Source organism: Corvus hawaiiensis, chromosome 2 (genome assembly GCF_020740725.1).
Source record: "Corvus hawaiiensis isolate bCorHaw1 chromosome 2, bCorHaw1.pri.cur, whole genome shotgun sequence".
NCBI lineage: Eukaryota > Metazoa > Chordata > Aves > Passeriformes > Corvidae > Corvus > Corvus hawaiiensis.
In genome coordinates, this window is record NC_063214.1 from 37,772,784 (window position 1) to 37,800,095 (window position 27,312).

Consider the following 27,312-nt stretch of genomic DNA (forward strand, 5'->3'; position numbering starts at 1 on the left):
CAATTAGGCAATGACTGTGAGTTATGAATAAAGCCTAGGGGAAAAGGGGATAGAAATATTTATTCCTGGCAAATGAGAGAGTGCATGTTGTTCTTTATGTTAGCATATGACTCAGTCAAGAAGCTAAAAGTTTCTGATTCAAAATTTGAATCAGACCATGATTTTCCATGGATCTGTTGCATTTCTGCATCCACTTAAACTAGTTTACAGATGATAGTAAAGTTAGGTGTGAAGGTTTAGCAAACTAAAGTTGTCTTTTGACTCACTTGTGTAAAAAATACAAGTTACCTGTAACTAAGAAAATGAGGAAATAGTAAAAACAATGAGGATACCACTGATTGAATCCCTTTTTTCTTTGAATGTTTTCTTTTGTTTTAAAGGGAGATAAAGCTTACGCAGGCATACTTGTGCATGATATGAGGAAGGGGGTAATTTTAGGAGTTGTTTTGAGATTAAAGGCTGTTGAGTATCATGTGAAATTGGAGAATCTGTCTCAGTCGGACATCATAGGAGAGACAGTTGTGGCAAAGCTCTGTGTGCTTCTTTGTAGGAAAGGGAAGTGTCTCAGTACTAAGCCCTAAAGAAAGAACATTAGCAGGAACAAAATAAGAAAGGCAATAATCTAAATATTAAGTTATGATGTAGCAAAACAGATTGAGAAGAGCAGAAGGGAGAAGGAGAAAAGCATATGGGGGATGCAGCTCTTCTCCAAGAGACGCAGAGATCAGATGCAGATCTTGGACCTTTCTGTGTATCTCTACCAGACATAAAAATCCCCCGTGGGTCCCAGCCCTTCCCTCTCCTGCAAGTGACCTGGACCCTTTGCTTAAAAACTCCTTCCTACAAGCCAGTAGGAAGAAAACAGCAGGAGCAGGCAGAGGCCAGCTGGGGGCTGGCCCTGCGTGGCAGATGGAGGCTGTAATCCACTGTTAGAAACACTGTCATCGATTTCTGACTTCCTGTTTGTGTTCATCAGTGATGGTGATTTCCCTCTTTCATTTCTCTCCACTAAGCTTGCCTAGAGCCTGGTACCTATCAGCAGAACCTTAAATGAGTCAGAGTTATCGGATGTTCAATCTTAACAGGGAAATACGTCAATGAAAGAGAAACTGCAGACAATGGGAGTCCTCCCCCCACACTTTACACTGTGCCAAATGTGGCACTGCAAAGCATCCTTTATTGTTCACCTACATTCAATTTTGTCATTTCATGAAATTAATCCTTTCATGATTGCTAATTACTGTGTTTTTCATTAATTTCCTTTCTTGGAGGAAAACCAGCCCTCAGAAACACAATGATTGTTTTCAAATTTGAAAAATTGTTATTCATTGCAGAAACAGGATTGGCTTTTCCATAGAGACTCTCCTAATCTTTGCTAGTTATGAGATCCTTCTGGGAAATAAGTTTTATTCTATTCTGCATGCTGTTGAGAGCAAAAAACTGCGAAGTGAAGCTAATGAGAAGCCACTAATAATTACAACTGAAGATCAAAATATTGAAAAATCATAATTAAAACAGGTCAGGACTTTAGGAGATTTTTAAAATGAGATTGTCCTAATTAAGTGAAACAGAGTCTTTTGGTGAAAATATATTGTTTTCAATATAAATACTTCCTGAAGTTTCCCTGTTACATGAAGAATTACCAACAGCAACAGGAAGAAAAGAACACAGAGGATAGTATCAGTCTCACCTAATTTTATCCATATAAAGTATAGGTATATTAGTTATCTAATTTTCTTTTTTGAACAACAGAAAGATAAGCACCTATTTATTGTGTTTCTACTGATTCTGAAACATATCCAAGGCTGATTCAATTAATTGCCCTGGTGATGCCAGAACAACTGCTTTAGGGCTGAGGGATACCATTTGGAAGCAGTCCAAGGAGCAAGTCCAAAAGAGAACTAAATCTATTTAGAAAAATAAAATAAAAAATAAATAATTGGTTGTTTTCAGTGGCTGATCTCCTGTAGCCTGTCTTGTAACAGTGGAGGAGCAGCCCTAGTGTGCCTTGGGGTGTGGGAACACACAAGGACAGAGGGCAAGGTCGCACTGGCTGCGATGGCAGCCCCAAAACAACAGGATAGCAGCAAGCAGCAATGCAAATCTGTGCAGGAGGACTAGCAGAGCACTGTAGACAGGCAAATAATCCTTGCAGTTAGCAGCAGTAATAGAAACCTAAGTGCAGCAGGACTATGAGTAGCTGGTACTTCAGAGCTGGTTCACATCTGGCTGGTCTGGAGCACTTCAGAGCAAGTAGAGGTCTGTCTGCAAGAGAGAAAATAGCTGGTGGTCAGAGAGGCTGGAGAGGATATACGTGAAATCATTTGTGTCTCTGCTTGCAGAGGTTTTGATTTGTGCATATATGCTCTAGGAAGATCTTAGGATTCACAATGTTTAATCTGTTTTGCACCTAAATTTTCTCCCTGTTTTCTCCATGACTTGAATAAAAAATAGGTCCAAATACTGTATTCATCTTTCCTCTTCCCAGTGACTTTGCACTCTCAAAGATACTCAACACCATGGGAAAGCCACTGCTATGATTTTTTCTGAGGAAATCCAGCTTTGATTGTGGCTCTTTGCCGTTTCTAAGTTAGATGCTCATGAAATCAGACCATGGTGATAGAAGATACTGAGTGTAATTGTTCTGGCTGTGCCATGAAGACTCATGATGCTTTATAAACCTATGAAATAGTTGCTGGCTGAACCCATAATCAGAATCCATGCAGAAGAAGGGCAGTGACTGGATGTATTGGGACAGGGAAGCACAGCAGCTGTTAGACTGTGGTTTCCTTTTTTTAAGTTCACCAACTTGAATCAAAGTATCTTTTTAGACAAAACCTGTCCTAAGAAGCAGAAATCCTAACTGGACAGATTAAGAGATTGGAAATGGTCAGCATAGTTTGTTACAGTCAGATACAACTTTGGTATGTGAAAGGGTATTTAAACACAGGACTTATATATTAAGTTCCCCCATGGTATGAGCTCATTCTGACTGAACCCAGAGGAGCCTGAGATGTGGGTGGTAAGGCACTGGAACAGGTTGCCCAGTGAAGCTGTGGATGTGTTCAAGGCCAGGTTGCAGGAGGCTCTGAGCAACCTGGTCTAGTGGAAGGTGTCCCTGCCTGTGGCAGGGGTACTGGAATGGGATGATCTTTGAAGTCCTTTCCAACACAAACCACTCTGTGATTCTGATACTTTTGTGATTTCCCCTTGACCAGGAACGTTTTGATGTGATGGGCTGCTATATTAAAGGACTGCTGTGCTAAACTTCCTCTAGAGAAACGTTTGGCTACTTCAGTGGCACTGCTGGAGCAGCAAAGTTTTTGCATGGGACTGCTCTCCTGGAGATATACCAGTGCTTGCTTACAGGAGATAAGGAGGGAAATCTGACTTGTGGCCATGTTTTATGTTAATGCAGATGTTTAGTTGTAGTAGGAATGCAGTTCCAGTTATACCACACTGTAGTCTCAATTAATACTTGCATTTTTTTACAGAATCCTCCTGCTATTGGTTTTGACTCTGAGTGGCTTTCTTCTTCCTAAGATCTCTAGGGTCTCATCTGTAACTTGTATTTTCCAGGGGGGAATGGATTTTGGTGAGGGACCTGTGGAGTACACTGATGTGTGCTGTATTAAATGTTTAAAATTCTGCTGGAGGCAGTGTTTTGTAAGAAGTGGCAAAGAATTATCCCTTCCCATGGGATTTATGATAATAACATTAATCATAATGAATTACATTGGCATCTGTCTGGCAGTCATTTTTCTACAGCTGTTTTTTCTGCCCTACAGGGGTTGTTTCTTTTTCACGCAGGTCAGTGAGCTTTTGCTGTGATCAAAGCAAACATGCAAATGTAAATTCTTTCTGTAAAGGTACAGGGAAAAAAAATCCAGTGTTAGGATGGATGGATAGTCAGTAACAGATGAAGATACAGTTTGAGGCACCCTAAGGCAGTTTATTCTGACCGGTTTGTTTCGGGTAAATGTCTGGGAGACACTTCCATAATGAAGAAGCTTTCTGGAGTAAAGGGCTGCTAACATTCTCCTTTCTAGTTTCAGCTCTTTTTTAGAAACATCAGCTGTTAATGTTAATTCAAAAAAACTGTAGGGATTGCAGTTTATGAAGACTGATTTACTTCAGTATTGTTTTAAATACTATCCCAGGTTTAAAAAAGGAAGTGCTAACAATAGTTTGAAAGATACGCTTAAAAAGAAAAATTCATAAGATGAGAAAACATCTCCCATGTAAGACACCAGTGAACTGACAAAGTTTTGCTGCTGAGATCCAGTTCCAGACCTTACAAAGCACAGAAATTACTGAGAAAAAGCTTCTTATGACACTATAGGAAACTGAAAGGATTCTTTGAAATGTAGAAACTATGCTTGTTCCTTGCTGTGACCTTTTTCCTTGCTGATGTTCCTAGCTGAGGCTCCCTTATTTCGCTTTCTATCGTTTCCTATGGGCTTTGGGTCTCTTTTCAATGTAGTTGATTTCTGGAAACTGAAGAGCAGATGGTTAGTGTTTGTAAATTGCCAAAACCCCATGACTTTAAATGGATAGTTGCCTTGAAAAATTGAGCAGCTAACATAACTATTCAAGGGCTGTGTAATCCTTTTATTCGCTCCTCCCTTGCTGTCCTGTATAAAATGAAAATTGAATCACCTTTATGGACTTCTTAAACTGTAGAGAATATTTTTATTTGCATCTCACATAGTTTAATGCTAATACACAGTTTAAGAAATTATTCAGATTCTTCACTTCATACATAGATTTAAATACATAAGCATTTTAATTTTTTTCAAATATATCAACATACTTGATATTATTTGAATCTACAGATTCAAGTTTAGTGATTCAGCAGCATATATTCCACAGTGAACATAAAATTATAGTAAAAATAGTATAACTTAAGGTTTTCTTCAGCATTTATTTAGCAGATTGTGATCTAAAACTTTTGCCTGAGAAATAAATAAACAATACCAAATTTAGCTTGTAGATTGCAGTTTAAGAAAAGGGCTCATATTTAAAATGAATTTATAAAATCTGATATAATCTTGACAGTTTTATTGGTATATTTATTGCCACCAAAGGAAAAAAATACCCTTAGGATTTATATTTTGCAGTGCATTTTATAGTGATTGTGCTAGCATTTCCTTTATGATAGAAGGAATAAATCAAAACCATGTAACTCACCCTTACATTATTGCAAATATATCAACCAATATTCTGTCTCTCGATGTTTTCGTTGCTTCAAGCAAAGAATAAAGGATTTTTTCTGCATACTCATTAATCTCACAGAGGAATGAGCTGGGGACTCCATCTCATCAGCATCCCTGAACATCAGGTGGACGTCTCAGTCCCCTTCAGGTCTTGAGGTTCTGGTTGTGTCTTTACCTCTTACCCTCTCCCCCCATCTGGTCTTTGCACTTCATCTTTGCTCCAGGATTGTTTGTCTTCCTGTTTAATCCTCACCTGATGCCTCCTCATCCCTTGAAAGGCCCCATATACCTACACTTCTCTGCCCATTAATTAACTCTCTGCACACAAGATACCAAGACAATTGATACTCATTTCTGCATGTTATACTCTCTCCACAGCTTGTGTGTTTTTCATCTGTTTATCTCTAAGGAGGGAGCAGCTCTTCTCTAGGTGTGTAATTCATAGCACAGCAGGTCTCTACTTTCAGGCAGCCTGGAGCTATTCACTGTAGTAACCAGGTTGTTGATGATAACGGGGTTTTAGAGGTGGCTTTTTCCTTGTTACTGCAGCTGAGATAGAGGGCAACTCTCTTCATCTTTCAGATCATAAAGAGATAGAGACCAAGGGAATGTATATCCCTGGTTTGACATGCTCCAGCTCTCTATGGTCTTTCCATACTGCCCATTTTGTGGACTAGGTGACTGAATTCTAGAAACTACCTAATTTGTAAATGGTTTCTGAATGATATTTTAATTGTTGGTGCAAGAAAAATAAAACTAGCAGTATTACTCTTTTTTTTTTTTTTTTCTTTTTGCTTGTGTTGTAAAGCTTACATGTCATCTTCTTTTGGAGCCAGTTGCAGAAAATTGATGTTATTCTACTTTTTTCATTGGTACTCGATTAGCAGAATATGCTGAAAGCTGACTATACTTTTGTTTTGTTTGGTTCTGAGACAATTGACTCTTTTCCTTTCCAATTAGTCACTGGATTATGTGCCTTTTCTGCTATGAGTTTTGAATTTAAGCACGTTATTAACACCTGGCTAATATCTTACACACCCAATGGCTTTTCATCTGCAGTAGTATTCAGTGTTTCCCCCTTTTCATTAAATGCTTCTTTCCCCCCAGCACTTCACTTCTCCTACCCATTTCAGCAGTGTGGTTCCTATGGAAACACACTTTCCATACACACTTTTAGGTTGTGCTTCAGCGTAGGAAAAAAAGAAAAAAAAAAAAGGAAAAAACAAAGAGCCAACTATTGTATCAGCCTCTCCTATATGGAATGAAGGCTCAGACATTCCCAGCCCCCCCATCTGGTACTGCCTGACTCACTCTGGGTTGGGATCAAACCTGTTTGTTTTAGGGGAAATGCTGATGTTTTTAATATGTAAATGTGTTTTGCAATAAGAATCTGGGTTTGTCTTCATTTGAGATACTTAACAGGCATGATCTTTCTGGGAAGCAAGGTGGGCTGGTGGGATTCATCCTTAACCTTCAAAACTAGTTCTGAAAGGATACTGCAGAAAATAACATCTTCCAGAGGCCACCAGACACCTCCAGGGCCTCAGGGTCCTGGTTCAGTGTGTCTGGGCTTCAGTCAAGTCAAATGGCCATTGCTACTCCACATGCAGGTACAAACTGTACTCAGCAAATAAAAATCATCTGTTTCAGTCAGCCCTCACAATCCATCAGCAAGTCTATCACAAACAAAAATCAACAAGATGTTCCCATTCGCAGCTTTTGGATGGTAATGACACAGTCTGTTACAAACCCATCAGATGTTTCAGTGCTGGGCTGCTTTGAGACTGTTTGAACACGTTGCTCTCCAATGTGATGTTTTGGTTAGAGTGAAACAATCTCTAAATATTTGCATAATATTTGATAATGTCCACTCAGCTGAAGATGAGAAGACGGGATAGAATATATCCCATTATTCATATTTATTCCCACACTTGAATCTATATAAAACCAGTTTTACAAAACCCACTCACTCTTTCCAAAGACCAGGGGCTGCTGTTTGTTGTTATGTCTTTGTATCATCCCCATGACCCTATATTACACATTCTTTTTCTGCTACATCGTTTTTCAGAAGTACAGAACCTACATGTCATTTCTGCACAAGCCAGTTACATTTTAGGTACAAGATGTGATTAGAGATGTTTGCAGAAAGGCAGAAGACACAGTGCAAGGGAAACAATAATGATCAGTAAGATGGACTGTAGCCTAATAATACCACTTTGGTTTTGTTTGTCTCATGGAAAAGCTGATCAAAACAAAGATTTAGGAAAATTAATTTTGGATAGACTTCAGTAAAACAAGATTTCATTTGCTAGTGACAGAGAAAAAGAAATTGCAGTAATTGAAATGTGATATGGAAGCTTGAGCACAAGATTTAGTTTCGTGGAATAGAATTTACTCTGCTAAGCATTAATAATCCTACTTAGGTCTCAAAAGTAGTTTTAACTATCTGTAGTTAGTAGACTTTGGCTAAAATTTTCAAAAACACCCAAGAGACCAAAGAAATGCTTTCCATTTCTAGAAACGACTGAAGCTTTTAGCAGTAAGTATGTCTTTAGCTTTGAGTAAAAATGTATAAAGCTTCTAAAGACCAGATTACAAAGATTTCTTCTCAGGTACTTAAAGCAATGTTCAAGAATCTACCAAATAGGTGTATTGAGTAACAACTATTAATTTCAGGTTAGACATGTACCTAAACACTTCCACAAACCTGACTGGTTCCTTGCATCTTTAGACTCTGACTACTTTTCGAACTTTAAGAGTAAAGGTGATTCATGATTTTTTAAAAGTTTCTCCTAATCTTTTATGCCAGACTTGTCTCAGGTTGTGGCTGGGCCATAGAGCTGCTAGACTGTTTTACAAAGCTGGATTCATAATTTCTTTTCTGTTCTTATGTTATCAAGCAGCTGCTGTCTTCTCCCTGCAGTTCCCATCAAGAGCTCATTTTGTCATTTTGTGGTGGTGAACTGACTTTCTAGAGAATTAAAAAATAAAAAAAGAGAAAATGCTCATAATTTACAGTGTTGTATACATGATGTGTTCAGGCAGATGAGAAGTTGCCCTGCCTCTGTTGTGAATTGACTTGTGTCTTTCTTCTGTTTGATCTATTCTATCAAAAATGCTATTGTGGCAGCAGCAATTCTGAAAACATTTTTCCCTAAGCTTTAGCAGAAGTGGTGCTGCTCAGACTATGCCGTCAACTGCTCTGTCCAGAAGTCAAGTGTTTATCGGACAATAGTTGTAAGAAAAGTTCTCTCAGAATCCTATTTAGAAAAAAAATTACTCCTTCTTGCATGTGCTGGTTAAGGTTGAATATGAATATTCAGTTGTATAAAACTTACAGAAAATAATCATAGAGATCATAGAATGGTTGGGATTAGAAGGGACCCTATAGGCCATCTAGTTCCATCCCACTGCCATGGGCAGGGACATCTTCCACTAGACCAGAGTGCTCAGAGCCCCATCCAGCCTGACCTTGAGCACAGAGCTTGTCTCCTTTACCAGAGACATGGATTGTATGACATCATGGATCCAAACACCAGGCAAAGCAGAAAGCTTCTGAAAGAGGGCTATTGATTTTACATAGCCTTAAAGTAGTGATTTTTTTGTCACCACTTTTATGCATTAATTACTGTAGCAAACATATGCCAGCAACAGTTCTTCTCACCTTACCTTTGGAAGGAAAACAGTGTGGGCAGGGAAGTGTTTCACTTGGATTTTTAAAGTTATCTGTACATGCATATTACTACATACTCATATTATTTAAAGTAAGATGAAAAACTATGTTTAAAAGCAAATCTGGCAAGGTGTGTGACTACCTCAGTTCTGTTGGGAATTCATTCCTTAGCCGCTGGCTGACCTACCAAAATGGGGTTCAGCTCTTGTGTGCATGGTAGGAGTTATATTGATGTATTTCCAGCCATACTAACTTTCATATTTGCAACTAATGTTTGTTGATTGTGAATATTTGCAGGTCCAGGAACTGCAAATGTTCGTGCTTATGCAAATCAGAAATAAACGTGAGTAATTTGAGCTCTTACATCTCTGGGCTGGTCATCATCTTTCCAGACTACTACACTTTAGAGGCATAATGAGCTTTTTTTGAGACATTTGACTGGTGATCATTTAAAGACTTAAACAAGCAGTGTTTGGCATCCTGTGATTTCCCAGAAATTAGTGGTGGTTACTGTGATCAGTAAATGAGAAGTGGAGGTCGTTACCATTTGTTCAACTTTCGGAACTGACTGTACACACTTAGCAGCTTGTACTTGATTTTCAAAATGTGGAGGTGTACAGTGAGGAAAAACTTCATCTCTTTTCTTCAGGATTAGGAGGTTTATAAAGAGTGAAAACCTGGAGATATTTCTACATGTAACTATAACTATAAGCTAATTTTTAAATGAGATACATATTTGTTTTTTAAAGATTGCATATTTTGTGTTTACTCAGTTTAGTAAAAATCCTTCCCACAAGAAAAAAAGCATCTGGCTTCTAGTTGTATTATATTTTTCTGAGACTTTCTGGATTTGTATATGATTTAGTACAGGATTTGATTACAGCAATGAAAACATGTTGTTTTGCAATTACAAGCTCAAGTACAGGCTGGGCAGAGAGTGGATTGAGAGCAGCTCTGATGAGCTGGACTTTTTGATTGCTGAGAAGCTCAACATGACCCGGCAGTGTGCACTTGCAGCCCAGAGACCTAACCTCATCCTGAGCTGCACCCAAAGCAGGGTGGGCAGCAGGGTGAGGAAGTGGATTCTGCCCCTCTGCTCTGCTGTCATGAGACCCTACCTTGAGTACTGTGCCCAACTCTGGGGTCCCCAGCACAAGAAAGATGTGGACCTGTTGGAGGGGGGCCAGAGGAGGCCATGAGGAGGAACAGGTAGCTGGAGATCCTCTCCTATGAAGAGAGGCTGAGAGAGCTGGGGTTGTTCATCCTGGAGAAGAGAAGGCTTCAGGGAGGCATCAAAGCAGCCTTCTTGTACCTAAAGGGGCCACAAGAAAGCTGGAGAGCAACTTTTTATAGGGACATGTAGTGACAGGAAAAGGGATAATGACTCTAAACAGAGTGAGGGCAAGTTTAGATTAGATATAAGGAAGACATTCTTTACTGTGAGGGTGGTGAGGCACTAGAACAGGTTGCCCAGAGAATCTGTGCATGCCCCATCCCTGGAAGTGTTCAAGACCAGGTTGGATGGGGCCCTGAGCAACCTTGTCTCCTGCCCATGGCAGTAGAGTTTGAACTAGAGGAAATTTAAGGTCCCTTCCAACCCAAACCATTCTATGATTCTATGAATGCCCTCCATTTTCTTTCCTTCCTTCTTTCTTTCTTTCTTTCTTTCTTTCTTTCTGGTTTTTGTTTGGTTTTTTTTCCTCTCACGAAAGGAAATGATGCCTTTCAAGTTAGCTCAAACAATACAAGAATTGTCTTTTTTTTTTAATCCTCGAAGTTATGGAGAAGAGGGGCAGAAAATACTTCGAGCCGTTTCACTTGCACCAAATTCTGGTGTGTTAGTGGCTTGTCAGATTACCAAGGGGAAGGACTGTCCTTCCTTAAGAGGTGCAAATGTGATCTTGGGTCTTCTGAGCTGTTACATCTTCCTAGGTGATCAGAACCTGAGTGAAGTTGTGATCAAAGAGCAAAATTAAAGCCTAACAATCTTTTTAAAACATGATGAATTTATGTTTGTTGTAGTACAGGGGAGCAGGTCTCTGAAATCATGTCAGTGAGAGACAGGGCCTCTTTTGAAAGGTTCAATGTCAACCTCTTGATATCACAATTACATACTGTGAAAATAATTGTCTCTAGGTGAAAATCTTGACATAAGCAGAAGGAAAAGTATATATAAATACCTTATTGAAGCACAAAGAAAAAAATGGTGTGATGAAGTTAGCTCCTTAAAGGTCCTATATTACTGATGCTGGGCAATAGAGTTTTCCCAAAGCATTCAATAACCTGGTGTTAACAAGAGCAGAGTCATGCCAATAGGGAATGCTCTGAAAACTATCCATGAATTACATGGAAACACAGAGTGATTCAGGTTGGAAGGGACCTGTGAAGACCATCCATTCCAATGGTCTTCTTAAAGGCTGGTCAACTGATCCAGGCTACTCAGGGGCTCAGTCAAGTTCTTCATATCTCCAAGGATGGAGATCCATAGCCTGTCTGAGCAACATGCTCCAGTATTTTATCATGCTCATGGTGATTTTTTTTCACTCCAGGGTTTAGTCAGGATTTGCTCTTGCTGGAACTTCCGGTTTTTGCCTCTCATCCTTTCCCTGTGCACCTCTGAGAATGTTCTCTCCGCAACTTCTCTAGACCTTCCCATTAGATAGCTGCAGACGGCAACAAGATCCCCTTTTGAGTTTTGGTCTTATGGCTGAACAAACCCAAGTGTCTCAGCCTGTCCTTCTGCATGAAGGCCTACAACAGGGTTATTCAAAGTAAGCTACAAATGCTAAGGCAGATCTCCTGCTGTGCCGAGTATCCAACTCGCTTTCCTGGGAGAGGGACAACTCTGCCAGCCTATGTTAATCCTGCAGCCCTGTGGAGCTCTGATGTGAATTATTGCTGATGGTAGATGACAGAAGAGATGTGCATTGCTTGGTTACAGGGGAACATCTTTGTTCCATCTGACTGCTTCTTTTATTGCAAACCTTACTGTAGCAAGGAACAAACCACATTTCTGCTGTCGGCTCTTCTCTTCCTTAAAGTTTCATTAATTAGTTCATAAAAGCATCTAGAGATCTCAAATGCATTTAATTTCACAATCCCAGCATGCTTTGGAGGATTAAGGATTAAGCTATACTTGCTAAGGTACAGAGGTGAAAAGAGGACTAGGAATGACACAGGAAACAGGACAGAGCTTGTGCCTGGGAAGGATGAAGAGCTCACCCAGTGCACCATTATGCTGGGAAGCACCTGGGTGCTTTATTACACTTTCATGTATTTCAGAGGTTCTAATATGCATGGATATTTTTTGCTTTTTTGTATAGAATTGCTTACAATTTAGATTAGTTTCATTGAATGTAAGAGATTTTTAAGCATATTTTAAGGGAGTCTTTTTTTTAACCAAAATGCTGCTTTTGAGACACTATCACTGTTTAAATGTGGAAAAAATCCACAAACATTTAAATAAAACCCATATTTGATGAACTTCTCTAATGTCAGAATAGAGCTGCACCAAATATATTTCCACAGATGTAAAAATCTAGAGGAGGAATAGGTCACAAAGCTTTTCAAATCATAAAAATGTGACCATAGAGTCCTACAATGGTTTGGGTTAAAAGGGACCTTAAAGATTCAGCAATTCATGTGCTAATTTATTCCAATGGTTATTCATTTTAATACATATTAAAGTACGTGCATTATTTCCCATGTGGATTTTTCTGTCTTTCAACTCCTAATCTCTTATTTTCATGCCTTCCTAAATGAAGGTCATTAAGTATCTAATATTTTGTCCCATGAAAGTGGCTCTACATTGCAACTTCCCTATTTTCTCTTTGCCAAACCTTTATATAACAATTTCTTCCACTCCTCAGCTGTCTTTCTTAGGGGCTGTTTTGGCTTTTGCCCCATTATTTCACCATCATTTTTGGACAACAAAATTTCTTTCAATGTTTTCATACCAGTTTCCTCAATTCCAATTCTGCTTAGTCTAAGCACACCAAACCCAAATGAATTTCCCAGCCGTTTTTACTGCAAATTCTCTCTTTTCAAGCATCAACAGCAACAGCTTTTGTTTCTTGTTTCTTTATATATATATATATTTTTTTTTTTTGTATTCGTTGGTTATATTCAGACAAATTTCATTCATCTAGGACTTAGTAAATTAATGACATCATAAAACAGGGCTTATGTCCTCTGATTTATGTTACCTTTTCTAACAGTCTTTGTTCTACTCCTTAAGAGGCTTAGCTTTCAAAGGCATTGATGAAAATGCCGGAAAATGTGTGGGTTTGGACTTACCCACTTGAAACCCCACTGAAAATATCTTCATTCATGAATCATGTTGTGCTTTTAAATAACATTTTGAGACACAAACCATTTCCTTGTTACTTAATATGGGCTTTACAAATACTGTATGGAACACTACCTAGCCTGTAGTGTTCATTTGGAAACTTCACAGAACACTTTTACACTTAAAGTGTATTTTTAATTGGTCCTCTTTTTACAGTCAGGACTGAGGCTTTTTTTGAGGAGGCATATTTTCAATAAAATCATATCAATGGTATTACATTCCCATCTCTTTCCTTTTTTAAAAATTACCTTTATTGCGCTGGTATTAGACTGAGTCCTTTGTGCTTACCCAGGCATATTTTCTGTCCATCTGCATCACAATTCTTTCAGCTGGATGGAGTTTCTCCACAGTTCAAGGTGCACAAAGGAGGAAAATTTTTAAAACAGATGTATCCTCATCTGTCACTTCAAGAGCTCTTAGACATTGATTCATCATGTCTCTTTATGTACAATCTTCTATTCCCAGTTAATAATGTTTAGTTTCCACTTTGTTTTTCATGAGCACTGTACTAGTTACAGACAGGTATTTCATCCCTTCCATGTAAGAAATGTGAATCATCCTATTTCTTTCCGAAAGCTGAATAGAAGTATTTTGTGAATAGTTCCCTATGTTCTGCAACACTATTAAGAATTTTATTATTATCTTCACCTAATGATGGATCTACACCATTGCTCAGAGCTTTTTTGCCCTTGGAACCAGGAAGAACTTTTCATTGAATCATAGAATCATTAAGGCTTTTGCAAAAGACCTTGGAAATCATCAAATCCAACCCTTAACCCAGCACTGTCATATTCACCACTGAAACATGTCCACACGTGCTACATCCCCACACCTTTTAAACACTTCCCAGGAAATGTTCCTATGAGCCTATCTTGCCCTTTTCTGGAGCCATATCTGTCGCCGCTAAAGATTGAACATTAGGGTCTGTGGTGGCAGAGCAGCCAGCTGGAGGATCCATGTGTTATGTGAAGGCTTAGCCAACTTTTCAGCCACATGCATAAGAACTGTAGGTGCAAACGGTGGGCTCCAGTGTAGTTGTGATCCCAGTGTTAAGAGAGAGTCCCTGGTGAAATTTGTTTGCATCAAAAGTGCCATTTTTGGTGACATTTTTTCATATAGTGAAGGTGCCTGGCATTTTTCTGTTTTCTTCCTCTGGAGGCAAGTTCCGCTGTAGTTTTCACGTCAATGGCTTTATGGAAAAAAAACCCCAACAAATTGTATGTAAGGGCAGAGGCAAAATTAGTTCCTCAGCTGAACCCATAAAACCTTCGCAAAAGACTCCTGTTTCTCTGTCTTGGAATGTCTGAGTGGCAAATTTTGCCCAGAGGCTTGCATGAACAAACGTGTAGCTAACAAAAAATAGTATTTTTCACTTGAAAGTAAAAGGTAACTGCATTTTCACCACAGCTTCCAGGAAATACAATAATAATTATATTTTAAGCACTCTCTCAACATTTACCTAGATGCCTGGGATGCTGATCAGTGATACAAAATAATGTGACAAGCTGAGGAGCTCAGCGTGGAGATTGTGCCTTCTGTTAGGGGCATGCAGCCCAGGAGAGGATGTCAGTGTGTAAACAAAAACAGAATTCAATCAACACCGACTAACAGGGAAAAGCTAAATAGCCATGTCTATGGGCCCTGGTTTGGGAGAGTGTCCCTGGGCAAGCCCTTAGCTACCTGCCTGACATGTGTGATTACTTAATCCATGGGTGTAAAGTGTGTGTTGCAGTTACTGTCCTTACAGGGACTGTGTTTGTGGAAGTGCTAAAATGTGGTTTAGATTTTCGAGAGGACTAAGAGGTTGATGACTGTCCTATTCTGGGTACAGAGAGAGGACAATTTTGAAGAAACAAATGTCACGTTGATTCAGATAGAAAATTAGAGCTTTCTGAAAACAAGATCATAGAAAATGAGTTTGTTCTGTTTCAATTCTGAGATTTTAAGAGGCCTAAAATTAGTCCTGGATGTGGCAGACAATATTTGGGGGGTTACTAATTTTTCACTGTTGTCTTCAGTTCCTTAAAAAGGCTGGGCCAGATGGTGTCCCTGGGGTAGGATGGAGGAAGCTCCTGCAGGTTCTGGAGCAGAGAAGGTGCTAAAAGCTAGAAGAAACTTCAAGGTCTGAGAGGTGAAAGGATCACAGGAGGAAGATGGGAACTTGCAGCTCATGTCCAGGCTGTAAGAATTTCTGAGAGAACAGGAAGGAGGGAACAGGAGGGCTGATGTGGGGTCTGTTGCTCCTTAGCGAGTCCCTGAGTTAGAAACAGCAATGGCTGGAAGTGTGGAGCCTCTCATCCCATGGAGCCATGATCTGCCAGAAGAAAAGTGCGTATAATCCCTGCATAATCCTGCATAATCTCTCTCTGATTTAAAATAATCACTTAGGTGTCCTGTATGCTAGTAAACAATGTGTGGCAGTATTCCCAAACAGGAATATTTTTGCCCTTGCTGTTAAGTTGTTAGCAGGTTCCCTGGCACATTTTGGCCCAGCACTACATGATTTGGAAGCCAGCTCAGGTAGAAGACCAGCCCCAGGAGCCAGGTTAAACTTTGGGACAGTGGGACAGATATGTGGGCCAGACATGAGGCGCTCCAAGCTGCCTCAGGTCATGGGAATCATCTTGGAAACATCTGAGTTACTAATTACAAACGTAGCCTTTGAGGTCTCTCTAATTAAAAATGTCAGGTTTCTAATAAAACCTCCATTTTCTGAGTCCAGAAATCTTTCAGATGCAGTTCACCGCTCTGGGCAGCCCAGGGTCCTGTGTCACTGGGGTCATGCCATCGCTGGCAGTGTCAGCAGCTTCTGAAAGCAGAGCTGATGAGGGGCCCAAGGGCACCCCTGTATCATTAGAGCTTCAAGAAGTGCAAAACATGAACATGGGGTATAAAGTTTTTTTTAAGTACTTTTTTCCCCAGCAGTCTGAATGTCAGAGCACCAGAACAAATGCTCACTTTGACATCTCCAGGCAGCTCAGTGCTGCTGTGTGCTGAGCTACTTGTTGGCACCATCCAGTCTTTCCAGCTCCTACACTGGCAGCCTGCCAGAAACTTGAGGGTCACCCCTAATTCGCCTATTTATTATTGATTGAATGCCACCTGATGCCTTTTCTTGGTCTTAAAATTAGGAGTCAAACACAGTTAGAAGAGGAAAAGGGATTTTACTTTGGTAATTATTTTAAGGATCCTTAGGTGCGCTACATCTAGGTTGAATGCACCTCCATGCACACCACGGTGCCCGCCCCCAAAAGATCTGGTATAACATTATAGGTCTTACTAATTAGCATATCTGTCAAAGATTCCCCAATGAGAGGCTCAAATGAGCCCTCCCTCTCCAAGGAGCCTTCCCCTGGATGGTTCTGTCTTGGTTTACAGAATGTGTTCTGGAGAGGACCTCGGGGTCTGGGCACACTGATCCCTAACTACGAAGCTTCTAAAATGTTTAGTCTCTCAGCTTGACAAACAAGTCCAAGAATGTAGGCAAAAAGCACTAAGAATACAGAAGTTGTAAAAAGGTATAAAAGGGTATAAAAGAAAAGGAAAAAAATCGTCATGGCATCACACCCAATGTACCAATTTTCATAAATCTTCACAGGGTTCTATTTGTTTTAATTAATGCATATTTTTGCAGCTTTAATATATGCAATCAATCAGTTTCATGAACTATGGGAAGATAAAACCAGGTGAATGAAGCCAAGGGAACAAATGGCACTTTTTGACCTAAAATCCACCTTTCTTCCCAGTGCTAATGTGCTTTTGAGAACAGTTCTTAGGAAATTAGCTGCATTTTCTAATTGTTCCTGTGCTTCTACATTGGACAGACTTGCCATGAATAACCCCTATGGATGCTCATGCAGGCATACAGCAGTCCATTTAGCTTCTGGGAATTGCTCTTCTGCACTTCCAGAGCACTTTATCAGCAGAACTGTTTGTGGTGCCTTTCCTGAAGCACAACATCCCTTTGCTAGGCTGAGAAGATTAGAAGCAGCAGAGCAATCAGATAATTCCCATGTTTCCTGTAAGAAGAGTTCATTTTTAATGATGATGGCAAAGGAGACCAAAAAGTGAGAGAGGGAGAGAGAAAGCTTGCATAAAATATATTGAGAGATTGCCTGTTGATTCTATTCCTTCCTGATACATATGCAATTGAGGTGGATTTGTTTGCCAAGATGGTTAGGATTTGTATAGATACCTGGACTAAAATAGCTGAGGAACCGTGCTGAATATTCCTCATCCCATTCTAAAGCCCCAAATCTGGGATAATCTATTTTGGTTTGGTTTTTTTCTCTCTTCCAGTAGCATTTGTATGTTAAACCAGAGAAATCAAGACAAAATGAGCAAAAAAGAAATGATGAAAGATTAACTGTGGGACTTTGTCACATGTACTCCATTGTTAAAATATTTGTTGATTTTAGATAGAATACTTGTCATGTAATAGGAGAAACTGTTCACTGACAATGCTGCATCTAGGTATTATCAACAGGCACTGTTTCCATGTGGTAGAGGGGAAAACGCTAACAAAGAAATGAACACCTGCTCTACTTATTTGTCCTTCATGCTAAGAGTAGAGGGGAAACGTTTTGGTAGAGTACATTTTGGTAGGGTATGTTTTGTTAGGATATTATGATTTTGCCAAAGTGCCAGGATAATCCCGGTGAGTTTCTGGTTCCTGGCAGCTCTGTTCTCCTGGTTGATACCTAGAATCTTTAGGCAGCACTGTTACAAGAGTTTTGTCTTTTGATATTAAGCAACATGGTGAGCTCCCTCCCAGGCTGTTGGAACTATAAGCATAATAATCATGTCATTTTTCTCCCCTCATGTGTTAGCATAAAGTTGCAGAGGTGAAGAACCTCTTGGAAGGATTAGATCCATGAGTCTTTCATCAAGTTCCATCTGGATTTACCAAGTGGACTGTAAAATTATTCTAATTCTAATAATGTTCAGTATAGGACATGCCTTCACATAGCAGGTTGCCTTTCAAGTGTAATTAAAGAGTTCTCAGATGTAGAAAATAATTTGAAACATTATTTAGATTTCAGCAGTCATAGTGTTTATCACGTAGATAAAGTAATATGGACACTTCCAGTAAGATTACTTCAAAAAAAGGAATAGCTTTTCAAAACTCTATTTTCTCAGCTGTCAGTTTCTGTGCTTGGTGATTATATACCATATAATGGCATTTTGCTTCCTGAGTACAATATTAAGGACAAATCTGAGTTTTTAAATGGCTTGTCCCTCTGTCATTTCTCTTTATAGCATATACTCTTAAATTTTAATGCACTGAACATAGGCTATGTCCTTTTTATAACTACTATTACATGAGAAGAAATAAGAGGATTTTGGTTTGGTTGGAAAGGTTAAAAATAATTTCTGGCTGCAATATCCAGTCTAATGCCAGTTGATGTTTCATGCCCACAGGAAGCTGTTAAATTTATTCACCAGGTGTAAAAGAGAAGGTAAAGGAAATCAATCATTTGAAGGGAGCACTGTGTTAAATTAATGCATATTAGGATCCCAAGTGGATTTAATTCTTCCAGATAAAAAGAAAAAAAAGAAAAAAAATAGGCCTGAATTTCTGGTAGTTTCATTCAAAGAAAGACCCTGAAGTAACTCCATTAATATTAACATGTTAAATTCTGACATATATTGATTTCATATATTTAACTGATTTTTCCATAGCTTTCTACAAGCCTTCTTAAGTCAAGAAGTTTGTAGTTTAAAACCAGATACTTGAAAACGAATTGCAAATCAAGCAGGATATAAAACTCCATTCTTCATCCTATATAATATGGGTATAGAAATTATGTTACAGGAGGAAAAATGTTAATTATGATATGACTTTCAAATTTATGTCTCTTTAGGTTTCTGAGAAAAGCCAAACACATAGTTCAGCAATTGTACAAGAAGCATGCATATATAATTGAACAATTCATCTAGGGTTGTAATCATTTGCATTTAATTTCCATCAAATGTCTGGATGAACTTACTGTTATTAACATTTTTGTAATTAATATATTTCATAGGAATATTTGAGCAAGAAATGTAGTGCTAATATTTACACCTCACCAGCCAGGAAATGAAGAAATAGTATATGGTTATGCAAAATTCATACTGTAAATACTGTCAACATAATGTTCGTAAATCATATACAGGCAGAGGGCATCTACTAACTCCCATGTGATCATTAATTTGTGAAAACAGCCAAAAAAAACCCAAAACCATTAAAAAAATTTAAAATAACAGAGAAGAAACCATATATTCACTACAAATTATTTGCTCTGCTTTGCTGGCTGATCATACTCAGAAAGGCTTTACCTACTAGTCTCTTCTTTGTATTAGGATATAGGTAGTGTAGTTGAAATATGCACATAGGATTTTCATTTTTCATCCTCCTAAAATTCCCTGTTATTTCAGCAGGAAAGGGCTGCAGTACAGTAGTCCAATGAGATGCTTACCGGGAAGTAAAGTAATTAAATCTACTGGTAGAAAACAAAAGGATTTTATTTCCCCTCATAAATTTCTGTGCAGGCTAACTAATTTTTGCATGCCCAGAACTCTGATGATACTTTCATAGTTTTTATTACTCTCTAACAGAATACCAGGATATCCATACGGTCATGCATTGCCAAGACACATCTCATCTATTAAGATATGAAGCTGTCTACAGTCTCCATAGGGAGTCATCTTCCTAACTGCTCTGTCCTTTTATGGTGTATTGTACACAAGATTTTCTTTGTAAGGGTCATATTGTTTCCTTCAAAAGTAGCCCATTTTCATCATCTTAGTGCATTTTTATACATTTTTATTGAAGTCCTTGTTCGGTACCAGCACAAAGCAGTACGGGTTGTCCACTTTCAACATTTTCACCTCAGGATCATTTTGTTTTTATTGTTCTCATTCGAGTATGATTATTCTGCCCCCAAATCACATTTTAACAATGTGTTCTCTGAGTAGTGGAGCTGCAAAAGTTCCTTTAATTTGTATCCCTGCTCAGCAGCAGTACTTTTATGTTGTTTCCTCGTGTATCCCTCAGACTGGCACATATTTCTGTCTGCTGTGCAATATTAACATTGAGAGGGCCAGTATATTTATTTTTTTCTAGTTGTGGGTAAAAGCAGGAAAAAAAAAGACTGGAAAAAATCATTGCTTGGACTCTCCAACTCTTGCAGAACTATTTTCTTTGAAGGTGCTTAGGTGGCCTGCAGCATAAATGTTTAAATACATCATTATTTTTAGTGTATCTTCACAGTACCTGCATGGAGCCGTGTTGAGCTGAGAAAGTGAGTCACAGAAACAGCGTCCATCCAGGACACACAAAATTCTTACAGCAAATGTCCCAAGTTCCCAGCTACTGCCATTTGCTCCTGCTTTCCTTTTGCAAGGCGCTCTGCTAAAATAGCAGTTGAGTTGCAAGCACAAGCAAGAGAAGGCAATCTTAACTTCTGCTTAACCCACTGCTGCTCTTAACTTCTATCTTTAGCCTTTATTTTCCATATGCTATATTTACAGTTCTGGTGTTACCTAGCAGAAAGTTGGCCAGAGCACAGGAGTAGAGAGAGCACAGGAGCAGACAGCTACAAATTCAAGGGCTGAAAGCTGCACATCCTCAGCCTCAACATGTACCACCTCTCTGTTCAGTTGCTCATCATTCCCAGATAAATCCCATTTTGTCATTTACAAAATCTTAACCGAATGTTCTTGTTGTATCTACATAGCTCGAGTTATTTCTGTAGGGTCTCAATCAGAGATTCTGATACTGTAGTGAGAATAAGTATTTATATTTCAACTCCTTTAATTCTTCAGTTCTTCAGTTAAAGGTCTTAGAGCATTTTCCCACTCCTAATTAATCCTCAAGCTATAAGTAGTTCAAGAACAGAGCATCTAATCAGTGTCCTGGTTCTTGCATCCCTTTGGACAGGATCCTCACCAAAGGGTGGCTTGTCCTCAAGTGCCCAGCTGAGCTCAGACTCTGTGGAAGCTAGTTACCAGGTGTAAATGTGATGGAATGGCAGACATTTCCCTGCTCATGGTTTCTGCTGACCTGTAGAAGAAGTGTCATTGCCATTCACACCTTCAGAGTGCCCAGACAGTGCAGGAATACGCTGAGCATGACAATCCCCTCAAAGCAAGTTCACCAGGGATCCATCACCCCTAGCTACCCAAAAGGGTTTCTGGTGAGCGCTGAATTAATTGTCCTGACATTAGAGCCAAGACAGTAAATCTGCAGTTTCAGCAGTCTTGTGAACCATGCAAGGCTACAGATGATTCCTGCTGAGCTGAAAGAGGGTTTTCCATATCCTAAAAAAGAGTTATTTCTTCCTTGTTTTCAGAGCAATACTTTGCTCTGATGCTGCTGTAATTCCATGTATTATTTCTTGCTGGGAGGTACTTTCTTGGCACATTCACAAGTAATGGCAAAAACTGCAGAAGTAAATTTGCAAGAGTGCTGGCACAGATCTAGCTTGAGTATCACCTGCTGTCCTTCTTTGGCTTGTCTGAATCCTAAACTGCTTTGCTTGTTCAGGCTCCAGGAACAGCATAACCATGGAGTTCAGTATGAGTAGGTTAAATTCACTCGTGGTGTCATCTAAGCTAGTTCATTTGGAGCTTGTATCTCTACACTGCTCTGCCATCTGCATTGTAGTTAGTCATCCAGGCTTCAGATTTTCTTTCCTGAAAGAAAACTGTAGGAGGGGAAAACTTAATCTGAGAGTGTGCGTGCGTACTGATTCCTGTGCTAGCTCTTTGTCACAATCAGTGCAGAAGGCGTCCTCAGGCGATGCTGCTTATTTTTTGCATCTACCACAAATGCAGGCCTCAATTTCACTGTTTCATCATGAAGACTGTTTTGTGTGTTTGTTTCCCTTTCCATGGATAATTCCTTGCAGTACTGCCGCAGGACTCTTCAGCAAAACAGCTGTCTGCTTCCTTCACCACAAACACTCTGCCTCTTATGCTGTGCTCTCTACAGCTACCAGAAAAGAAAGAGGGTGCAGTCAGGTGGGGGTCAGTCTCTTCTTCCATGTAACAAGTGATAGGACAAGAGGAAATGGCCTCAAGTTGCATCAGGGGAAGGTAGATTAGATAGGAAAAAATTTTTTGCTAAATGTGATCGGGCATTGGAACAGGCTGCCCAGGGAAATGGTCCCTGGAACGGTTCAAAAAGCATGTAGATGTGGTGCTGAGGGATATGGTTTGATGGTGGACTCAGCAGTGTTGCGTCAATGGTTCGATTCAATGATCTTAAAGGCCTTTCCCATCTGCATTCTGTGATTTTTACTGTGATGTCTGTAGAGCTGTTGCTTTCTCCATGTGTCAGTACTTGCTGTAGGTAACGTGAAGGACTATGCCAAGCTGACAGATTTTCATCACCATCCTCAGAGGAGTCAAGTGTATCATTCCTGTGCTGTACTTCTTCCCAAATCAGCCACCTACTCCTCCCACCACAGGGTGCACGCAAAGTTAAACTGCGAATCCAGGGAGGATCTTCATGGCTCCACCATTCTTTGCCATTCAAAGCTGTTAACTCGTTTGCTTCCTGCATCAGGCTTACAAGGAGTTGACTGTGGGACCTTCTGTTTGTGTAGAAGATGTGTAAAAGATGCTTGTCTGGTTTTCTACTACGTTTAAACTTCTAGCTAACAGGTAGTGAACTTTATCTACTTTTACACCTCATAGAGCTATTAAGTACTTTATGATTTGTTTTGGATTTGAGTATCAACCTTCAGACAAATTTAACTCATTTAAAAGGGAACAGCAAAAGGAAACACAACGTTCAATGGAAAATGAAAGTCAAGATAAGAAAACAAAACAAGAACCACAAACTAGTTCTGGATTCTGAACTACATCCTCCAAGTCTCTCAGTTCTTTTAACTAGCTGAACTAACCTAAGCCATACAGAAAAACAACATTTTTATGAAATCTCAAACTCTTCCTATAGTATCTACTGACTTATTAATGGGTTGCTGTATTATTCCAGGTTCATGGGGTGCTATAAAAGGCTTTTCAAATCAAATCAAATCCAGGCAGCCTCTCCAGAGGCTCTAGGGAAAGTGCCATCTGGCCTTCCTTCCTTTTAGCTGCTCTTCTTTATTACTGACAGGATCATTCATATTCTTAAGACTATGAAGCCACCATTAGGAGAGATCAGCCTTCCTAACTAGCAAAGCAACTTCTTGTCATTGCCCTTGATCAACTTAAATTGCTCTTTTGGGCATCTGTTCATTCAGACCTAGCTGAATATCCTTTTTAATTCTCTTTTTTCTGTATTTTTTCAAACACAGTCCTCATTCAGAAAGAGTACTTGAGCTTTCACTCTGCACTTGTAGCAAAAAGGATGTCACTTGAGGAAGGATAGTATTGTAATAGAGGAAAATATTATTGGAGCAATAGCACTTGTACAGTCCTTTACATCTTCAAAGCCCTGTGCCAGCTAATTTCTTAATTAATCTAAATATACACTTTTATTCATTTGTACTTACAAGGATTAATCTTGGAAACTGAAACGATTTAAAAACTGTTCGTACATGAAGTTTCAGTTGTGCAACATTGAAAGAAAATTAATTTCTCTATTGCCTTGCTGTGGCAACTAAATTAATTTAGATTGTCACTGTTGTTTATTTTGCAGTGTGGGATGTATGTAAGTTACAGCAATGGAATCTGTCTGACTCAATGTGTACTATTTTACCATATATTTATAAAAGGATAAATTCTCATAATATCCCATTATGGATTCAGACCACAGACAATGGAGTAGTTTGTGAAACTTGTAAATCCTCTGTGGTCTCAGCTGGAATTAAAAGTTTGATAGATTTCTGTACTCAAAAGAAATGATGATTCTATCTCACCCTACTACCCTTCAGAGTGTATAGGTGGGGAAATTCCCTGTAACTAGGGAGGGTCTTTATCAAATGTAATAAAAGACCTTTACAATTATGCTCAGCTGATTTTGATTTGAAGAAAGGTAGATCTCAGAATTAACTAAACTCATGCAGATTTCATGGTAATGCTTAGCTGGATTAGGGAAGGAGAGCTAAATTAGGGCCTTTGCTGGGAGGAAGGTGGAAAGTGACTTGCAGCCCTTGATATTGTTTGTCCTATTAGGGGCCCAGCATAGACTGGGCTGTTGCAAAGTGATGCAGACTGAGGCAGAGCAGTGGGTTGAGCCTATGATGAAAGAAAAAACACCTGTAAGAAACAAAGTGGTTTTACACCCCCTGATCGTTGGAAAGCTTGGGCTTCTTGTTATTACTGTTCTTCTGGATGATATTATCTGATAAATGCCCAGAGCTTTTCAACACCCTGCTGGGCTCTTTGCTTTAGAGATACTCTCTGACAGTACCATCAAAAGGCTATCAGATGAAAGAGTGTAAATCCAGGGTAAAAATGTATCCAGTGTAAGTCTGAAAAAAAATCAGTAAAGAAATTGAAGATTGCAAAATTCAGGACACTGTATAAATACCTCTTTAGTTTGCAAGATGGCATCATAGGCTACATGGCAAGGATTATGACCCAGAGCACTGGTCAGCCATACCATCTGGTGTAGCCTGGAAATTATCTCTGTTGGTGCACATTTTTTCACCAGAAACTCCAGGTCCACGCTGTGGAGATCCTGGAGATCTAGTTTTTCTTCATTGAGGTGTGAGTTAACAGTACTAGCTAATTTGTGATCTTGATGCTATCAAACCTGCCTGTAGTTCTTTTTAATTTGAATTTACCTTTGCTTCTTCTACTCTTGTTATTCCAGCTGAATGCCCTGATTTTTCCCCAGTGATCTGTGTGCTCGCTTTAGAGACAGCAAATGAGATATCCATGATATGTAGTCAATATAGTCCATGTGATTATGGAAGAAAGAAGTAATGTTTTGGCAGCAAATGGGAACACTTCTTTCTTGTTTGTTTTTTTTTGTTGTTGTTGGGGTTTTTTGGGGTTTTTTTTTTGTTGTTGTTGTTTTTTGGTTTTTTTTCATTTTTAGATCATTTCTATTTTGCAGCTTGAAGTGAAGAACATCAGAGTCAATACCAAATGTGTTTGTTACAAATGCCTTAAAAAAAACATACTCTATATATATATATGTAGGTATAAAGAAATCTGGCAGCCATATGGGATTTTCACACACCTGTCACTGGAGTATGTTTGAATGTGAAATCTCACATTCTGTATCAGAGTGTAAGAACAGAGCCCCAAGGACATGGGTTGTGTGTTGAACGTATCAAATCACCTTGAAGGTAGCACTTTTACAGAGCACCACATTGGTGACTGTTACTGCAGTATCAGCTGTATTACCCATGGAAAGGTAAGATGGAAGCCAGGAAAACTAATTAAAAATTGCAAGTGTGAAACAGGGTAGCAATTTTTCTTAAAACTGTGGCTCTTATGTAATACCACAGACTGTGGTTTATGCATGCCACCTACACACAGCTATGAAATATTGCTGTGGCTTACATTAGTGAGATATTGGTCACTTTTACAAACATTTTCTTCAGTAAATGGGAGCTGAATTTTAGTGTGAGTGTTATGTTGGTCAAGGACATTCAACCATGCATTGCTTGTGTCTTATTCATGCGGCAGCAAATTGTTATAAGGCAGTGTCATGTTTACACCAATCCTTGGGAAGCCTCTTAGAGTCTGAATGGTTAAGACAAAACAAAAAGGAAAATAGGGCATTCTGGCACATATGGTTTGAAACTGTCTCTTATAAAAAATAGGTCAAAAAAACCTAATTAGTGCACAAGACAACAAACTGTTGTAATCAGGACATTTTAGGGAACCTCCATGATATGCACGTGAAATATGTAAACCCCTGAGAAGAGAATTTGGGTCTAAAAGCCAAATCCAGTAACACACTTTTTTTTTTTTTCCCCTGCTTCTTAATGAGCCAGGGCTTATCATTTGGAATATTTTCTGCCCATATTGGATTATTCTCGGTCAGCGTCGCTGGAGAATCCAATTATTGGATCTCAGCTGTCCTTTCCTCTGAGAAAGACAGAGACATCAAAACTGTTACTCTGATTAAATCCTGATGTGTCTCCTCTACATTCTGCCACCCAACTCTAGAGGGCTTTTCTTTCAGACAGGCTGCTATAGTAAGAGCCAGCAGCACATGCAGAAACACTGTTCATGCCTCTGGCCTTGAGTGATTTTTTTTCTCAGATAGTAAAGGTGCTGAACACAAAGAGACGAATGAGGAATGGGGTGGAACAAATAGCTGAGAACAGGAGGAAAGGGATATAGATAGATAGATATATATATAGGACTAGCTTTTGCTGTGCATGAAATACAACACCCTGTTCCCACATTGTGACGCACATCAGTCGGTCCAGATGGTGAGAAGGGTTGGGTTTCTGCCTGGGGCTGCTGGCGCAGGCTTCATTTGCATTCCTCAGCCCAGTTGTTCGTGGAAAAGCATCCAGGCAATGCACAACCGCGCACACAACTGTGCTCACCTTCCCAAGCACAACATTTCTTCATGGCACCAAAAACTGTTTTACAGGAGTTTTACAGGCATGGGAAATGAAAGGAGCTGGATCCGGTGTTCAGGTTCCAAGTGGAACCCTCTGAGAATCATCACCAGTGATGTAGAAATAGAAAATCCTCTTGAATAAAGTGTTTATTCCCACTCTGCACTCGCACAAATAGCCGTGAGTTTTGTAAAACTGACAAAATTCCTGGAGCTCAACTCTGAAAGAGCAACTTCTGCTCCCTCGTAAAAAATTGCCATACAAACCCCTTTCCAGTGGCTGATCCCTGACTGTGTTTCACCATTACCATAACCAGTTTTGCTTGTTAGGGGCTGATTGTGAGTGTTAATTTGTGGCATGTGCAACAACTGTGATTGTTATTGCTGTAATTAATCCCATTTGAAAATGTTTAGTTTAATTGATTGGATTAATGAGTAAGCTTTAGGTGTTTGATTCTGTTATTTTGTACCTCTACATTGACTTTGAAAATTATGCAAGCATATGGGAAAAATAAAGCATTAGAGAAGTGAAGAGCATTACAAATACATCCTTACAATTTAGAGGATGTTCTTAAAACCTTTCAGCATTTTTAGGATTTTAAAATGGGCGCAG

At 39.3% G+C, this 27,312-nt stretch overlaps 1 protein-coding gene across 29 annotated transcripts in view; it reads left to right on the forward strand.

Annotated features, from left to right (window-relative positions):
• Positions 1 to 27,312, forward strand: part of DLG2 (discs large MAGUK scaffold protein 2) — a 1,000,200-nt gene that overhangs the window by 855,244 nt on the left and 117,644 nt on the right. The gene's annotated exons all lie outside the window — the stretch shown is intronic.